Source organism: Pogoniulus pusillus, chromosome 9 (genome assembly GCF_015220805.1).
Source record: "Pogoniulus pusillus isolate bPogPus1 chromosome 9, bPogPus1.pri, whole genome shotgun sequence".
NCBI lineage: Eukaryota > Metazoa > Chordata > Aves > Piciformes > Lybiidae > Pogoniulus > Pogoniulus pusillus.
Genome location: NC_087272.1, coordinates 7260616 through 7278408, shown reverse-complemented (window position 1 = coordinate 7278408; position 17793 = coordinate 7260616). Strand labels below are relative to the sequence as shown.

The 17793-nt window shown below is 48.7% G+C and overlaps 1 protein-coding gene across 3 annotated transcripts in view; it reads left to right on the top strand.

The window, feature by feature from the left end:
• Positions 1 to 17793, top strand: part of CXXC4 (CXXC finger protein 4) — a 159054-nt gene that overhangs the window by 77872 nt on the left and 63389 nt on the right. The gene's annotated exons all lie outside the window — the stretch shown is intronic.

The window sequence follows — 17793 nt, the reverse complement described above, 5'->3', positions numbered from 1 at the left end:
AGGGTGTCAGGTTTGTGTCCTGTGTCTCGTTCCCAATTCTCCCGCTGTCAGTGACGCCATGGTCACCTCGTGAGTCTGTGGCATGTGTGCCAGCCCTTCCTCTACCCTTTGTCTCTAGCCCTGCCTGTGCTGCAGAAAGCTGCTTTTTTTCAGTGTGGTTTACCAAGCCTGTGGTTTACAAAGACCTGTACAGTTCCTCTTTTCCCATCAGTAAATGCATGTAACCAGCACTTTGCACCACGACACCTCCTTAGAGATGCAGAAAACACATAAGTTGTTTGTTTTCACATATACTCACCTAATTGATGGATTGAGAAAGGGGAGGTGGGAAGGGAACTTCAGCCCTATTAAACTGTTGGGAATTCGGTGTGTCAGATTGATGTGTTTGTGTTTTAAATACTGAGAGGAGCTGAGGTGCTGAGCTTGCTGGCTCTTGGCATCCAGCATGAAACCCACCAGTGATGCTGGAGCCCTTCATAAGCATTTGCATTTTTTCAGAAGCAGGGGATACTAATCTGAGCTATATGCCTGGAATGTAGCTTCTGTGATTTGCCATTGGAATGGGCTGCCCAGGGAGGTGGTGGAATCACCATCCCTGGAGGTGTTCAAGAAAAGCCTGGATGAGGCACTTGGTGCCATGGTCTGGTTGACTGGCTAGGGCTGGGTGCTAGGTTGGACTGGATGATCTTGGAGGTCTCTTCCAACCTGGTTGACTCTGTGATTCTGTGGTGGCAGCAATATTGCCTCCATGCTGAGGTGGGACCTTAGGCAGCAAAGCTGGGACATGCACACGGCCCTGCCTTGCTTGCCTGGTCCTGTTTTCTAGAGGAGCTGCTGGCAAGCTGCCCCCCTGGGTGTAAATACCCACAATATTTGCACATGGATTTGAAAATCTAGAATAGAGCTTTGCAGCTCTTATCTATTTATATATGCAGCAGGCAGGGCACGAGCATATTCAGGTGAAATTTTTCAGGGGCCAGAGGGATTTGCAGCTTATTTATAGATAGCATAAGACAAAAATTCCTCCAGAAACCACCCAGAGTTTTGCCTTTTGTTAGTTTGAGTTTGTTTCTTTTCACTTTATTGCTGTGTGCCGCTCTAATATTTAACCAGGAGAGCAATTCAAGCAGATATAGACTAGGAAATGGCCCCAGGTTGTGCCACAGGATGGTTAGGTTGGATATAAGGAAAAAGTTCTTCACCAAAAGAGAGGTCCAGCATTGGTCCAGCTACCTAGAGAGGTGGTGGTATTGCCAACCCTGGAGCTGCTCAAAAAACACGTAGACAGGACACTTTGGGCCATGGTTTAGTGGACATGGTGGTGTTGAGTTGATGGTTGGGCTCACTGATCATGAAGTCTTTTCCAAGCAAACAGTTCTATGATTCTGTGACTCTTTGTGTCTGAGAAGCCAGGTTCATATTTCTCAGGTAACACCAATGAGGTTTTGTTTCTGAAAGCAGAGCTGCATCCTGTGGGGTCATGGCATCTGTGGAGAAATTGAAGTTATTCTGGAAAACAGAACCTGCCAGATCCCACTCTTGTCTTCTCATCTCAGGAGGCTGTGGTGAAATTTGGATGGACAAAACCTCCTTTGTGGAGCTTTTTACTTTATCCTGTTTGAGAGAGTCCAGCGCAGAGCCACAAAGATGATTAAGGGAATGGAACATCTCTCTTATGAAGAGAGGCTGAGGGAGCTGGGACTCTTTAGCTTGGAGAGGAGGAGACTGAGGGGTGACTTCATTAATGTTTATAAATATGTAAATGGGGAGTGCCAGGAGGAGGGAGCCAGGCTCTGCTCTGTGATGCCCAATGACAGGGCAAAGGGCAATGGGTGGAAGCTGAGGCATAGAAAGGTTTGTGTAAACATGAGGAGGAATTTTTTCACTGTGAGGGTGACAGAACACTGGAACAGGCTGCCCAGGGGTGTTGTGGAGTCTCCCTCTCTGGAGGTATTGAATACCTGCCTGGATGTGTTCCTGTGTGATCTGGTATAGGTGATCTTGCTCTGCAGGGCGGTTGAACTGGATGACTTTTTGAGGTCCCTTCCAGCCCCTGACATTCTGTTATTCTGTGGTGGTCCTGACACTGTGTGAGCAGTCATAGGTTAGACACTTCTCCCTGTGCTGCTTCTTAGAACTATGTCCTTAACTGGGCTTATGCTCCCCACCCCCTGCCTCCAGCGTAGGCCAGACAAGCATTTGAGGGCATTTCGGAGAGTTGTCAGGTGGATTGGGCTGTGCTAAGTGAAGTGTGCAGTGAGGAGAGAGGGGGAAAGAAGAATACCAGGGCTGCATGCCAGCTCTTCAACCTCTGGTAGGGTGACAACCTCGCAAGGGTGATGGAGCTAACTGTGGCTAAATCAGATCCTCTGGGGTGACAAGTCTCCACTTGTCATTTCCAGCACAGGGCTGAGCTCAGCCTGTCTGTCTGCAAAGCCAGAGGAGCACATGCATATATTAGTGGTTACCTTTTGCCTAATAAAAACACAAGGGGAGGGGTGGGAGAGTGAGAGGTCCTTCAGCAAGTTACTGCTTTTGTATGCTGCACCTCTGTGCGCTGAGCTCAGGCAGCTTCCTCTGTGCATTCAACTGAAAACAAAGAGGGAGAGAGCAGGACGCAGCCTTCCCCACAGCTGGCTCTCAAACCTGAGCCTCGCTCCACTGCCTGCCCGCATGGATGGGGGACACACACACATGCAGTCCTGGGTGTGTGGGGGGTCTGCAGGGGGTTACCACCAGTCACCTTGCCCATCCCTGAAAGCGGCAGGAGAAATAATGGCCAGGCACAATTCACTAAGAAGCAAAAAGAGACGCCTCAGTGATAACAAAACCTGTCCCTGCTCAGGACCGCCGAGGCAGTCGTTTCGGTGTGCACAAGCCGGTCTGAGATGGAGAGCGCCGCAGCCCCGCGGTGCGCCGGGGCGTAGGTAAAATGGGTGCGTTGTCTGCAGCAGCACCGCGCTCTGCCTCCTTCACCTCCGCCGCTCGCCTGGCGCGGAGCCGGCTGCGCGCAGTGTGCCACCCCTCGCTCTCCCCACCTTTAATTCCTCCGCCCCCAACACCCTGCCCCCCCACCCTCCCTTCGAATCTATGAATTTTTTCTGTTAATAATAAAAAAAATTAGTAAGGAAGGAGCTAAGCCCTTGCTCAGAAACCTGAGCCATTAGCATACTCGCCCTAGCGCTTTAATCCCCATCATTGTTTATAATCGGGCTGCACACAAGGTTAGCTGCTGCCTGTTTCACAAATATATATGTATGTGTGTGTGTATATATATATATTTGTTGTTTTAATTGAAACGGCAACATTTAGGTTCCACCTTAACAGTGCACCTTAAAAGATTATCTCGGTTATTTCACAGGCACCGAGCCGGCACTAATAGTCCAAGGCAGATATTGAAAAGCAGCACAGGGCCAGGCAGATCTATTAGAAATTCCCATCCACGCGCCTCATACATATTGATTTCTGACACCAAGCAGCAGTGAAAGCCCCCGTGGGAATAATATATTTAGCAGGGTTCGCTGCGAGGAGGTCACAGAGTGCATACAGATTAGCTACAGAGGACCAAGGCACTAGTGTTGGAGCCAAATGCTAGATTTTATATCATTTTAATCTGAACTTTTATAATCCCTTTAGTTCTTCTTTCTCTGGATGGCAGAGGAAAGGCTCCTCTGCATGCATTTCTTTCTCTTCTTTTCCCTTCATTCCTCCTATAAATGTGCAAATGCTGATGTGATGGGGAGGAATGTGCCCTTAGTGTTAGCAGGAAGAGGCACAAACAGATTTGGGGGTTATATATGGGTATGTGTGTGTATATGCATTTTATATACATACATATATATATGTGTGTGTGCCTGCTTGTGGATCATAATGGTCATTTCAGCTGGAGACGTCTTTATCTGAAGGCTTCCTTCTGTGTGGGTTAGTCTGTGGATGTGCCTGTAGTGTCTGTAAATCTGAGGCTCTAGTTTTAATGTGCAGAAATAAAGAACCGCTGCAAGACCTTCTTTTATTTTTATCCCAGAACCTAATTGAGCAGAAGTTGCATTTATGCTGTTGAGCCTCAGAAAGCAGCAACAACAACAGCAGCAAAAATACCTAAACAGTTTTAATTACCTTTCTGCATATGCGGGTGGAGAGGAGATGCTGGCTTATTATGCAGTGGGGTGTTGGGGCTGGCAGGGCCGGGGAGGGGATGGGGAATGGGGCTGGAGGGGTGCCAGGATTGAAAGGAGGGGCAAGGTTACAGTTGACACACTTGGACAAGAGGGTGAAATGCCCTCTGACAACAAAGAAAACCAGGAGGTTGCAGCTAAACAGACACAAAAGCTTATGGGTGTCTTGTGGCCAAGAGAAACACACTGATTCCCGTTGTCTTTCTGTTTTGGTTTTGTTTTGAGGTGGGGGACTGAGAGACACACACACTTCTCCATCCTTCCCACTAGTCAGTCAGTATTCCTGCAGGGCTCAGCCCTGCCTAAGCAAGGGGCAGATTTTCACTCATTGCCTCTAATTAGACTCAGACCACTGCCACCTCTGCTGCACTGATACCTGATGTACTCCATACCTGTCTCTAGCAGGGAAGTCCCTCCTAAGAGGCAAAAACTCATCTGAGGCTTGTTCTCTGATTTGCAGAATGAAAGGGAGGAGCAGCTTTTGCCACTTGTGTTGTCCCTCAAGCCAGCAAGGTGCTGTACCTTGGGGTAGGAGAGGCTGCAAGCACAGCCTGAGCATTGTGATTGGTCTGGTTTGTTTTCTTTTAAGCTCTTTTAGAGGTTGGTTTCCCAGACAGAGGTGCTCCCTGATACATCAGATGGTGGAGCATCAGTCAGGATGTCATGCAGGAGGAAAGCTGTAAGCCTGCAAAAGGTGCTAGGTAGGGATCAGCTGGGTCACAAAAGCCCTGATGGGTGCTGCAATGCTCCCCAGTGCCTGAGGAAGTACACTCAAATCTCACCCCTGCAACAGGAAGCGTCAGGTGCTAGGGCTCCAGCACCACCAGGTTTTGTCTGTGTATCAGAGGCAGGCAGGTGTTCCAAGAGGGGATTGTCTGCTCCATTCTTGATATGGAGAAAGTCCCAGTCCAGATCAACACAGGATGCATGACATTAGTCACCCCTTTGCTGCCCATTTGAGGTTTCAATAGGCAGCCAGATGCAAACCTTCTGGCAATGGATGCTCCTGATCAGCTGAATGCTGCAGGACAGCCACTGTGGGTTCCTTACAAACTTAACTTGGTTGGCCTGGTCTTTGGATGGGAGCAAGGGTGGTTCATCCTTGTTTCTGGGTTTCTCTAGTCAGGAGAACGATTCATAAGCAACAAGGAACGTGCAAACTCACTATGCTGTGTCACTGGAGAAGGTGGAGCTCTTCTTTGAGGCAAATGGGATGAGATTGAACAAGGCCAAGTGCAGGGTTCTGCACTTTGGCCACAACAACCCCAAGCAGCGCTACAGGCTGGGGACAGAGTGGCTGGAGAGCAGGCAGGAAGAAAGGGACCTGGGGGTGCTGGTGGATAGTAGCTGAAGATGAGGCAGCAGTGTGCCCAGGTGGGCTAGAGAGCCAATGGCATCCTGGCCTGCATCAGGAACAGTGTGGCCAGTAGGACAAGGGAGGTTATTCTTCCCCTGTACTCAGCACTGGTCAGGCCACACCTTGAGTCCTGTGTCCAATTCTGGGCTCCTCAATTCAAGAGAGATGTTGAGGTGCTGGAATGTGTCCAGAGAAGGGTGACAAAGCTGGTGAGGGGCCTGGAGCACAAACCCTCTGAGGAGATGCTGAGGGAGCTGGGGGTGTGCAGCCTGGAGGAAGCTCAGGGGGGACCTCATTGCTGACTCCAACTACCTGAAGGGAGGCTATAGCCAGGTGGGGGTTGGTCTCTTCTGCCAGGCAACCAGCAACAGAACAAGGGGACACAGCCTCAAGTTGTGCTGGGGGAAGTCCAGGCTGGATGTTAGGAGGGAGTTCTTGCCAGAGAGAGTGATTGGCATTGGAATGGGCTGCCCAGGGAGGTGGTGGAGTCAGCGTCCCTTGAGGTGTTGAAGAAAAGCCTGGCTGAGGCACTTAGTGCCATGGTCTAGTTGACTGGCTAGGGCTGGGGGATAGGTTGGACTGGGTGATCTTGGAGGTCTCTTCCAACCTGGTTGATTCTATGATTCTTTCCTTGTCCTTCCAAAGTGCAGTGGTTGTGAGCTCTTCAGCATCAGTTTTGTTCTCTGCTGAAACTCCCCAGACGTGGGCCTTGGGGCCCCTTCCAAAGACTGCTGGCTAGCACACACCTGTTAGCACAATCACCCACTTGTGCCCATGGCTGTGCTGAGCTTGGCATTCATCAGTGGTCTGAGTCCTCAGTGGCACACATCTCCCAGCCTGCACAGGTGTGCTCTCCTGAAAAGGTCCTTTGTGTCACAGCTGTGCTTTCCAGGGGCACCCAGCCACAGGCTCTGTGGCAGTGGGTGCTCCCAGTCCCAAGGGTGCTGCACTGTGCTTAATGCACTACCTGTCCTAAAGGCCAGCTTCACCCAATGGCAGTGATGGTGTCCCTTTCTGGAGGAGTTCTGGGTGTGGAAGGTACAGAATTAAGGCACAAATGCTGTCAAACACATAGGCTAGCTTTATTGCCCTCACATGACTTACACAAGGGCAGGGATGGGAGAGAGAGAAAGAGAGGCAGGGGAGAAGAGAAAGAAAAGAAATACTCCCACGCAGAGAGAAGAGAGTTCACCCTGGAGTCACTTGGTGTCCCAAAAGTCTGTTGGAAGAGAAGGGGTGGGCAATGTTCCACCTGCAGGTCGGAGCTTCTTTTCCCTGGCTGCCTCATTGATTGTGTATGTTTTTCTAAGAATTAGCATTTTCTGGGAGGGATTTGCTAAGCTAGGCCCACTGTCCAGTGGTGTTGGGCATGCTTGGTGTGCTAGGGGTTTCCAAGGTTGAGCCCCTCTTGGCCAGCTGGTGTCTCTGAAATGATTGCTGCTGATGATAAATCAGGATCTGCTAGACTGCAGTAGGGGCAGAACCAACATCACCAGGGGCAGAATCAACATCACCTGTCACAACAGGAAGTCTTTATCTCCCATGTGTGTTAGGTGACAGGAGCTCAGCTCCAGGTATGGTGGTCCAGCATGGTGGTCTTTCAGTCCATGCAAGCTGAGCAGGCAAGCAGGTGGTCCCACGGTAGCATGCACAAGCTCACTCTGCGTTCCCAGTCGATTTCTTGTCCAGTTGTTGCATATTAGGGAGCTCCTGGGGGTCTGAGCTCATGCAGGAGGGGATTTTCAGGACAGTGAATATGAACAGGATGCTTGCTTAGTGTTTCTCAGAAATTTAGCTCAAGTTTTTTTCTGAGCTGTTGGGACATACTGTTTATCTCAGTCTGACAGATGGGCAGGTCTGTACAAGACCAAGAAGGCTGTCCTCTGAACCCTCAGGTTGTAAAGCCAGGGCTTCTTTCCAAGGCCTTGAAGGAATCTGTCACAGTACTGTGGTTCTGTGAACCCCAACAAGGGCTTAAGCTGATGCCAAAGCTTGTGAGGGGTACATCTTCCCACTTGAGCACTTCATGGGCTGCTAGTGGTGGCTATTTGCAGTTCCCAGCAGTGTGTCCACCACCTCCTTGTGATGGCCTTGAAGGCATTAGCAACTGGGGATTGGAACTAGATGATCCTTGTAGTCCCTTCCAATTCTGACTGATTCTATGAACTGTTCTAAATGGTGACACAAGCAAAGAGTTCTCTTCATCAGATTCCACCTCTTGTACCATAAGCCTCAGAATTTCATGAGCTGAGCTTGGATGAGCTAAGTGCTGGTATTTTGCAGAAGAGTTTGATGGGAACCATGTCCAGCCTAGTCCTGTCCCATTTGGAAAACTCTGGGCCCACATTACATCTGCACTGCTGGTGAGGTTATTCAATTAAGCAGCTGCCTGGAGCCAAGTCCCACTGGCAAAATTCGTTCTCTGTCTGAGATGGAGGTCAGTACTTGTGCACAGAGTAGGTGTTTCCAAGGGCCTCACTTGGAAAAGAAAATGTTTGTAAACTTTTAATTGTGTTTGCCAAGATAAACCATTGGGATTTATCCTCTGTTGCTTCATTCACCACTCTAACAAGATTGCTGCTGAGAACTTGGGACCTGATCCAGATCAGATTGTGGTGGTTTTGTATGTTAATTTTTGAAGATCTCCATCTAAGTGGAAAACAGACCCAGCATACTGAGGTGAGGCCACTGCTGGTCCTTGGCCAGTCACTTCTGTACATGTACCCCATGTCTGAAGGAAATGTCTTTGCTCGTTTTGAAGTTGTGTTTGCCAAACTTCATGCTTTGTCCTCTCCCACCTTGGTGCTCCCCTGGAGCATGTTCTGTGGCTCCTTGGTGAAAACTCTGCAAATGCTTGAAGGTAGCAGCTGTTTCTTGTCCTGAAAGCTTTCTGCCTCTCAGGCATAACCCCTATGCAATGCTTTCCTGAGGCAGGCTGTGTACCACAGCATACCTGGTGAGGTGCCACAGGCAAGTAAAAGCTAATGGTGGTGGTTATGGCTGGGAAGTTTCTTTACTGTAGATGGGAATGGGTACTTGTAATGAGAAAATCTGTGTTCAGACCTGTTATCAGCTGCTGTGCAAGGATTGAAGCCTGTCAAGGAAAAGCAGGGTGGTCTGGAGAGCAAACAGGCAGTGTGGTCAGTGTTCATGTTTGTGAGGCCACTTCTGCAGGAGGAGCTGATAATTCAGCAGAAGTCCCAGGGCCAGAATATGTGGGTTTGAGGCTCCTTCTGTCAGAGCAGCTCACAGGACCACTGATGTCAGGGGACTAATGAGTTTGGGAGGTCACTCTTTAATGAGCAACTGATTGGTTAATGGCAGCCATATTCCTGGAGTATGTGGTCTTGAGCTTACAGGAGTAAGAGCTGACAGGCCAACAGCAAGACTCTACTGGAGGTTTGCACCAGCTGCCTGTAGTTGTTGCAGGTGATTTCTGGCACCAGGGAGGCTCCTGATGCCTGGGGCAGTTTAGAACCAGTCAGCAGCCATCCTCCTTTCCTGACAGGGCCTCACTGTGAGCTCAGACATGGTACTGATGAGGAAGTGTCCAAAACTGATGTCTTTCTATGCTGTTGTGCTTGGCGTGTGTCCATATGCTGCACTGCACTTCTTTTCCCCTTCACCCCCCCCAGCTGTTACAACACAGAGGTCTGTGGGCTGTGTTGAGTGATGGGTGACACACCAGGATTTACACATGCCCTGATACCATGAGGCAGTGACCAGATGTGTGTTGCCACTTGGAGACCATAGCCAAGGGAAAGCAGCAATAAGTAGAAGGATGCAAACTAACCTTGCAGTCTTAGAGATCTCTTCCCAGTGAGGCAGGAATTAATGAATTCTTTTTCTTTTCTGATGTGGTGGGAGTTTGGTGGCTGCTTCCTTAGACCAGTCCTTGCCTGACTGGTTTTCACTAAGATGGACAAAATTCCATCAACCCTTGTACTGAGGCAGCACTTATTTCCTATGAAGTGATGCCATTTCATACAAGTGGCCTGGCATATAGATAGCACCACACTTCTGAAAGATGCTTTTCATTGTCGTGGATAGCCAACATCACCTAACACAGGTGGCCTAGTGCCAGCTCCCCACAAGTACCTTACAGTCTTTGAAGGGCTGCATGGGTTTTTTTTGTGGGAGCTTGGTGGAGTTTGGATGTATTTTTATGTTTTTGTAGTGCAGACCTAAATACTGTTTGCATCACTCCCAACTAAACAAAAATCTTTTATTGGTTTTGGGTTCTTTTTTTAAAGAAGTAGTCTCTACTCCAGGTTTTCTCCCTCTTGGAGTGGGTGTCCTTAGCAAATACTGTCAACATCTCCTCAAACTGATTTTTAATTTCAAGGTCTTGGGATCATCTGGAGATGATCATAGAATCAGTCAGGGTTGGAAGGGAGTACAAGGATCCACAGTTCCAACCCCCCTGCCATGGGCAGGGACATCCTACCCCAGATCAGGCTGGCCACAGCCTCATCTACTCTCATGATGAAGAACTTCCTCATATCCAGTCTGAATCTCCCCATCTCCAGCTTTGCTCCAGTCCCCTTAGTTCTGTCACTCCCTGATAGCCTGAAAAGTCCCTCTCCAGCTTTTTTGTAGGCTCCCTTCAGATTCTGGAAGGCCACAAGAAGGTCACCTTGGAGTCTTCTCCAGACTGGACAGCCCCAGCTTTTTCAGTCTGTCCTCATAGGAGAGGAGCTCCAGCCCTCTGATCATCCTTGTGGCCTTCCCCAATGCAGACCATGGTGTTGGTCAACACAAATGCAGTGGCCTAAGTTTCTGCATGCAGGAGGAGAGCAGGTAGTGGGGCAGATGGGGCAGATATTGGCTTTGGAAGGGCTGGATTCACATCTGGCTTACACTTAAAAGCATCTACACAAGTGCCAGCTTCTTACTGTTCATACAGCTGTGTTTTAAAACACCAGATTTGTTCTGGGCTTCTTGGGCAAAAAGCTGAGACTTGGTGGTGTTTTTGTCACACTGCCTTGCAGCCTGAAGTATCTGAAAATGATCAGTGTTGATACTGGTGGAACACCCTGTCCATGTGGGCATCCCACTCCTAAAGGTTTCAAAGTACTGGCTCGTTCTATACCCATATATATTTGTTATGTATTTGTACATTTAGATACACTCAGATATGATATTTTATTGAGTAGCTCTAAGAGAGGGAAAGACAATGTCTTATTCCAATGCGGATATGCACTTCTTCATATCTGCATCAGCTTGTGAAGAACATGTGATTGCCCATTGGGATGGGCTGCCTGAGGAGGTGGTGGAGTCATCATCCCTGGAGGTGTTTAAAAGGAGGCTGGATGAGGCACTTAGTGCCATGGTTTAGTTAATTAGAAGGGTTAGGTGATAGGTTGGACTGGATCTCCGAGGTCTTTTCCAACCTCTTTAGTTCTGTGATTCTGTAACTGCAGTTCTACCCAACGTGCAGCTTCAGCTCAGCTTTGGGCAAGTAGTAACAGTAACTGGGCAAGTAAAGTTGACAACTGAATGTTGAGTCGCTGTCCCTGGAGGTGTTCAGGAAAAGCCTGCATGAGGCATTTAGTGCCATGGTGTAGTTGACTGGCTAGGGCTGGGTGCTAGGTTGGACTGGCTGATCTTGGAGGTCTCTTCCAACCTGGTGGATTCTATGATGCTGTTGGAAAGAGAATGCAGTACAATACAACCTGTCCAGGGTGGCCTTGGCCATGCTGGAAGGAGGTGTTTGGGACAGTAAGTAAGGGAAAACAAGTGGATTTTATCAACAGGAAGTATTTTGTTTAAAATGTGAAGAGAGAAGCAGAGTTAGAAGAAGAATGAAAGCATAAAATGATGCTGTTCATAACTCATAGAAAATGAAAGCACAGTGATGGACATCAATAGTCTGAACGATTTGGTAGATGAAACCCTGTGAGAAGTAGACCTGTAGTCAGTGAGTAGCAAAAAAATACAATGAAGCTGCAGGGGCACAGTGAGCAGGTCTAAGGCGTAAAATGAGATGCAATTTGCTGAAGACAGAGACAAAACCAAATGTGTTCCACAGGTATTTTAGTTACATCCCATGATGAGCAGGAGAGAGTGGCCCACTGTTAAATGAGGCGAAAAAGACAGCAATAGGTAATATCAAGAAGATAACATCTCCCTGTATCTTTCTTTCTTTTCTTCAGCTTTACCTCTGTCATTACCAATGAACATGTATTTAGCTTGATGAGGGTCATCTCGGCAACTAGGAGGTCAAATTTAGGGTAGAAGAAGAAGACAGCAGGATATTTTCCACTGGGCTGACTCTGAGGGAGCTCACAGAAGCAATCATTTAGCTGTTGGCCACTGTTGGTGGTGACTAGGGATGCTCCTGAAGCCTGGGGGGAGGATAGCCAGTGTCCATCTTTGTAAAAAGGCAAACCAAGAGGGCCAAGGAGATGTAGACCAGTCAGTCTACTTAACGTGTGGAAAAATGCTGGAAGAAATAAGCAAGCAATTATTTATGAGCCTCTAGAATACAGCACATTGATAAGTATCAGCCAACAGGGATTTGTCAAGAACAAATCACGTCAAACTCACCTTATTTTCTCCTACAACAGGGCAGTAAGCCTTGCGGAGAGGCAATGAATGTCATATATCACAGTATCATCAGGGTTGGAAGAGACCTCACAGATCATCAAGTCCAACCCTTTACCACAGAGCTCAAGGCTAGACCATGGCACCAAGTGCCACGTCCAATCCTGCCTTGAACAGCCCCAGGGACGGCGACTCCACCACCTCCCCGGGCAGCCCATTCCAGTGTCCAATGACTCTCTCAGTGAAGAACTTTCTCCTCACCTCCAGCCTAAATTTCCCCTGGCACAGCCTGAGGCTGTGTCCTCTCGTTCTGGTGCTGGCCACCTGAGAGAAGAGAGCAGCCTTCTCCTGGCCACAACCTCCCCTCAGGTAGTTGTAGACAGCAATAAGGTCACCCCTGAGCCTCCTCTTCTCCAGGCTAACCAATCCCAGCTCCCTCAGCCTCTCCTCGTAGGGCTGTGCTCAAGGCCTCTCCCCAGCCTCGTTGCCCTTCTCTGGACACGCTCAAGCATCTCAATGTCCTTCCTAAACTGGGGGGCCCAGAACTGAACACAGCACTCAAGGTGTGGTCTAACCAGTGCAGAGTACAGGAGGTCATAGTGAGGCTTCTGACGCCATCTTGCATGGACCAAGAGAGGAAGAAAGCCACCCATGAGTAGGTGTTACCCATGTGCCCCATCCCCAGAGTGGGATGTGTGGAGTTTCTGTGAATCCCTTTGGGATGGGCAAGGAAGGGCAGAAGCATCAAGGGAAAAGAGGTGAAGAGCCTGTGGAAAGGCAGGGGTTCAATACACTTACGGGAAGCAGTGGAGAGAGCTGGAGGAAAGGTAATGTGCTTCAGCAAGGACAAGCACAAAGGACTTAGTTTAGGTAGTAAACTACACGCACTCCAGGTGAGGAGCTCTTACTGAAATAATCTGTCAACAGGGAAAAAAGGATCTGCTGGGGTTGAAGAGCATCAGAAGCTGAACTCAAAGCACAACTGTGAGTCTCTTCACTAGGTCGAGTGCAGGGAGGAATTTCAGGTGAGTGAGGCTTTCTGCACTCCTCAGTGCTAGCAAGGGCTCAGCTGGCATTGTCTGCCCTGTTTTAAGTACTACTGTTCAACAACAATATGGATTAATTGGCAAGAGTTCAGGCAAGAACACTGAGAATGATGTGTGGTCTGGGGAGCACCTCCTGTGCAGGAGGCTGGAAAGGTAGGATTTATTTAGGCCGAGCCTGATGCTCTCCAAATTGTGGTTACAGGAAAGTGGGAGGCAAGGTGACACTCTCCCTGCATCCTGGGCAAGACCAGGAGCTGTGGCTGTGTGTTGGGAAGCTGCAAGAGGCTGGAAATGAGGGAGGTGAACGAAAAAGGTGCAAAGCTCTGGAAGAAAGTGTGACCTGAGGGGGCGGTGGCTTGGCTGCTGTGGTGAAGAGTTTGGGCTCAGCTGATCAAGCTGGGTGAGCTAACAGGGTGGTCCCCAGGGCTCCTTCCAGCTCTTGTTTCAGGGATGGAATTAGGGAGAGGGGTGGTTTTGTTTTCCTCAAGTTCTCCCTTCAGCCTGGGCTTTGTGCCATGTGAGGTTGCTCTGCTGAAATCAGAGCAGGCTGCTGCTGCCTTGTCAGTGTTTGGGATTCTCTTCTGTCGACACGCCTGAAACGAGACCTGTGTTAATCAGCACAACGGGGAGGAAATTAATTATTCTCAGCACCTTCTCAATGGAAATGTTCCCAAGGAGGGCCAGCCCGTCCCCGCCGCCCCCCTCTAATCCTGTGCCAGGGCCGGCTTTATTGGCTCTGAGGGGAAAAGAGGCACATTTGCCTCCGCGCTGATACGGCGCTCAGCCTGCTCCCTGCACCGGCGTGTGCAGATGCAAGTGTAATTGCATAGAAGGTGAATTGATTGCAATTAACCTCGGGACTTGGCCTCAGGCTGGGGTGTCCCACCTTCCTCCCTGGGAAAGTGCCGTCAGGGGCATGCCGCGTATCTCGTGGCTTGAAACACATACGTTATGGGAGAAAGTCCATAAATCATCTAAGAAAACACACGTATTAGACCGAAATGATCGCATTATAAATGAAGCACATAAATCACGAGATTACACCCTTGGATTCTATCGGGGACCATAAATTATAGAGTGAAGCCTGAGGTTCACCAAGAGGTTCACAGATTAATGAAATGGGACTCGCATAACTTCAGGAAGATGCCGTTATCTCCCTGAAATGCAAAGGCAAATATCCAGCCCAACCGCACGTATTTTTGCAACCTCTTCTGTCGGGAAGGCTCACAACAATAGGGCCAGTTAAGCACAATAAGCCCCAAGGAAGCCTCCCCTGCCGAAGCAAACAACGATTACGCATTAAAAGGCATGTTCGGAAGATAAGTTGGTAAGGAAGATAAAAAGGCTCCTGCAGGGCTGATGGTTGGACGGCGAAGCTGCTCTGAAGGTTGGTGACACGCGAGCAAGCTGCAAAAGCCTCGCTGCTAAGTGTGAAAAGTAGGAAGAGTTATTCCGTGAGCCTCCGCTCTTGATTTCCTATTGATGGAGAGTGCGGGGCGCTGGGGCTGGTAGCTGGAAATGGGCTCAGCAAGGTGCTGCCTTGCAGCTGCAGCTAGACAATTAAAAGGTAGCATGAAAAAAATTCGAATCGATAGGCTCTGCAATTGAAGTCAGTGGAGTTCAGGGGAGAAAAAGGGGTAACGGATATTGAGTGCAGTCATTTCCTACCTGAGCTTCTGCCGCTCTTTTTGCTTTTGTTGGTCTATTTTCCCTTCCTTGCTCACTCCTGAAAGAAATTGTTCAAGCCAATGCAATTCAGCAGTAGAAAGGCCAGTCTGATAAAATGCAGGCTTCTTGTATATTATTTTGAAAGATAGCTTTGCCATTAATCAAACAAGCAGTTGTGAAAGAGAGTCGCTCTCTTTCAGCTGCTGTCACAATCCCACATAATGGGGGGAGCCTGGGTGCTGGGTTTTCTCCTGGTCAGCCAGCATGTGAGTGTGTTGGTGGTGTGGCATGGCTCTGGGATTTACACCTGCTCCCACAGTGTCATCGAGGTTGGAGGAGACCTCAGAGATCATCAAGTCCAACCCTTTACCACAGAGCTCAAGGCTAGACCATGGCACCAAGTGCCATGTCCAATCCTGCCTTGAACAGCTCCAGGGACGGTGACTCCACCACCTCCCCAGGCAGCCCATTCCAGTGTCCAATGACTCTCTCAGTGAAGAACTTTCTCCTCACCTCGAGCCTAAATTTCCCCTGGCATAGCTTGAGGCTGTGTCCTCTTGTTCTGGTGCTGGCCACCTGAGAGAAGAGAGCAACCTCCTCCTGGCTACTACCATGTTAGGAAGAGTGCCTAAACTGTTTCATAGTACTCAGACATAATTTTTAATTAGCCAGCACAGCAGATGCAGCACCCACTAATCCATTTTCAGTAGCAAAACCAGCTTCAGCTTGGATGCTCAGCTCCCTGCTAATTTATTCTCAGTGAGCTTCAGCTAGGAACCTGGGTTTGTATCGTGGGAAAATAAATAGACTTTTGAAGAAAGAATGGGTTTGGGGCTGCTAATCCCTGGGAAGGGCCACGCTTGCCCTCCTAACCAGAATAAGTTGGTTAAAAATAAATAAATGGTGGAGCCTGCTAGGTATGAGCATAATCATTTTACTATATGATCTATGCGTTTCATTAGTTGAGGTACACGTTTGGCTGTAATAAATGTGCTTCAGGAAATGATCTATGCATTTCTTTCTGGGATGTATGTGTTTCGCTGGAAAAGGTATGTGTTCATCAGCTATGAGTAATGCCCCTAACGGCACCGCATTATATTGCTCGGCTGGTATCAGCGCAGCATTACACATCCATTCCCTTGCGGCCAGCCAGACGCCAATTCAGCAAGACAGCAGATATCAGGCCCTGTCACTCCCATGGAGCGATGTGGCTTGGGCCGGAGGGCTCTGGTGCCGGGGGAGATGGTGTGAAGAAGGGGAGTGAGAGAGCCCTGTGCAGTGCCTGCCTTCCAGGCATGCATTAGAGGTGTGAAAAGCAGAGGAGGTGGTTGCAGTTAGTGGGTGGGCTTTGGCAGCACATGCAAGGGGTGAGCCCGCTGGGGATGCAGATGGAGGTGTGCCCACAAGCTCAGCAGTCATTTCTGGTCACCTGGCAAAGAGCACGGTGATTTCTTTAGCTCCCCAAGCTCACTCAATGCAGCATCATCCCTCATAGCTCCAGCTCCTCTGGCAGAGGCATCCCCATCACTACTCCAAACCTCCCATCTCCTTGGCATTGCCACTGCCTTTTGGAAACAGCCTCTGCCAGCACTTGAGGTGACTAAAACTCCACAGATAGCTGAGAAAGGGTTTCCTAACTGCTTGATAATCAACTCCCCCCTCCCCCAGCAAGGCTCCTCGCCCATTACAGCATTGTTATTCACTTGTAATGACATCGCTTATTACAGCAGAATACATATTAGTCTTGGCCATAGGACTAATGATTTGTATCTGAGCCTTCATTTTAAAATCACTTTTCATCAATACATTCATTTTTATACATACAGCTTTATATAATTCATTACACACATTTCCCTTAACTGACCTATTTTGCCGTATCCTGCATCTATCACTGTAGATGCTGTTCTGCTCTTCTGAAACAAAACCCTGCTTTTTCTACCTCTCTGTTCATTAATACACTCTGAAGCTGTGGTTATGTGTATTCTGATATTACCTTAGAGGTTTGTTTTTTTTCCCCCCCTCCATCTGAAAAGAAATGTTGATTCTGGAGAGGTCTGTAAAACCTGAATGGATCTGAATTAATTAGGAGCTCTATTGATGTGACGTAATGCCTGTTTTGGTTTAGCTAGTGTATGTTTTTCTGATTAGTTGCACTTGCTTTCTCTCTTCGTGGAAAAAAAGAATAATAAGAAATTAGGCCTTTCATGGCATGTCACTTGGTAGCAGCCGTTTTAAAGGAAACCATTTCTGATGGAACTAGTTCAGCGCTGAAACAGGGCTGAGTATAGCTCATGCTCCAAACTGGGTCAGCCAGGAACACTGGAGACCATTAGGAGCCAGGGAGTTTCTGTTTTCCATGAGGGAATAAATATTTTGGGTCAGGTCTTCTGCAAGTAGGAGATAGAATAGGTCATGGATTTACAAGCATCTATGGGTATATGTTGTTATATGCACCTCTCGGTAATGTGGCAGGCACCGAGCAACAGGATCATCATTAAGGGCCTTGTTAAGAGTGGATAAAGATAGTGCCTTTTGCTTGCAAATTTGGGAAGCAGCAGTGTCATGGATAAGCTTGCTGCCTCGGATGTTTTCATCACTGCTTTGAATCAGTTATTGGTGTGACACCTGCAGGCTCAAGGGGAGAAACCTACCTTGTGCTGGGTTCTGTATGTGGTCCTGGCCTGGAAGACCCCAATCAGAGAGAAGGGGGCTGGGAATGTGCCCCAGGGCCAGAGAGATGAGCTCAGGGCTACACTGGAGATTGTATATGTGTATGTGCATGTGTGTGTGTCTCACTTGTCACTTTTGCTCACTGCCTGATGCTGCAGAAGCTGCCTCTGATGAGAGCAGCATCTCTATGCTCTGCAGCTATGTGCTGGTCTCCTTGGTGGAGGGAGACCTGGCTGAGCATAGCGGACTCGAATCCGAACTCCAGACCCCACTCTTGTGTGGTGGGTAGAGTGTTGTCATGCCTAAGGGTGTTTTCAGGCCCCACACAATA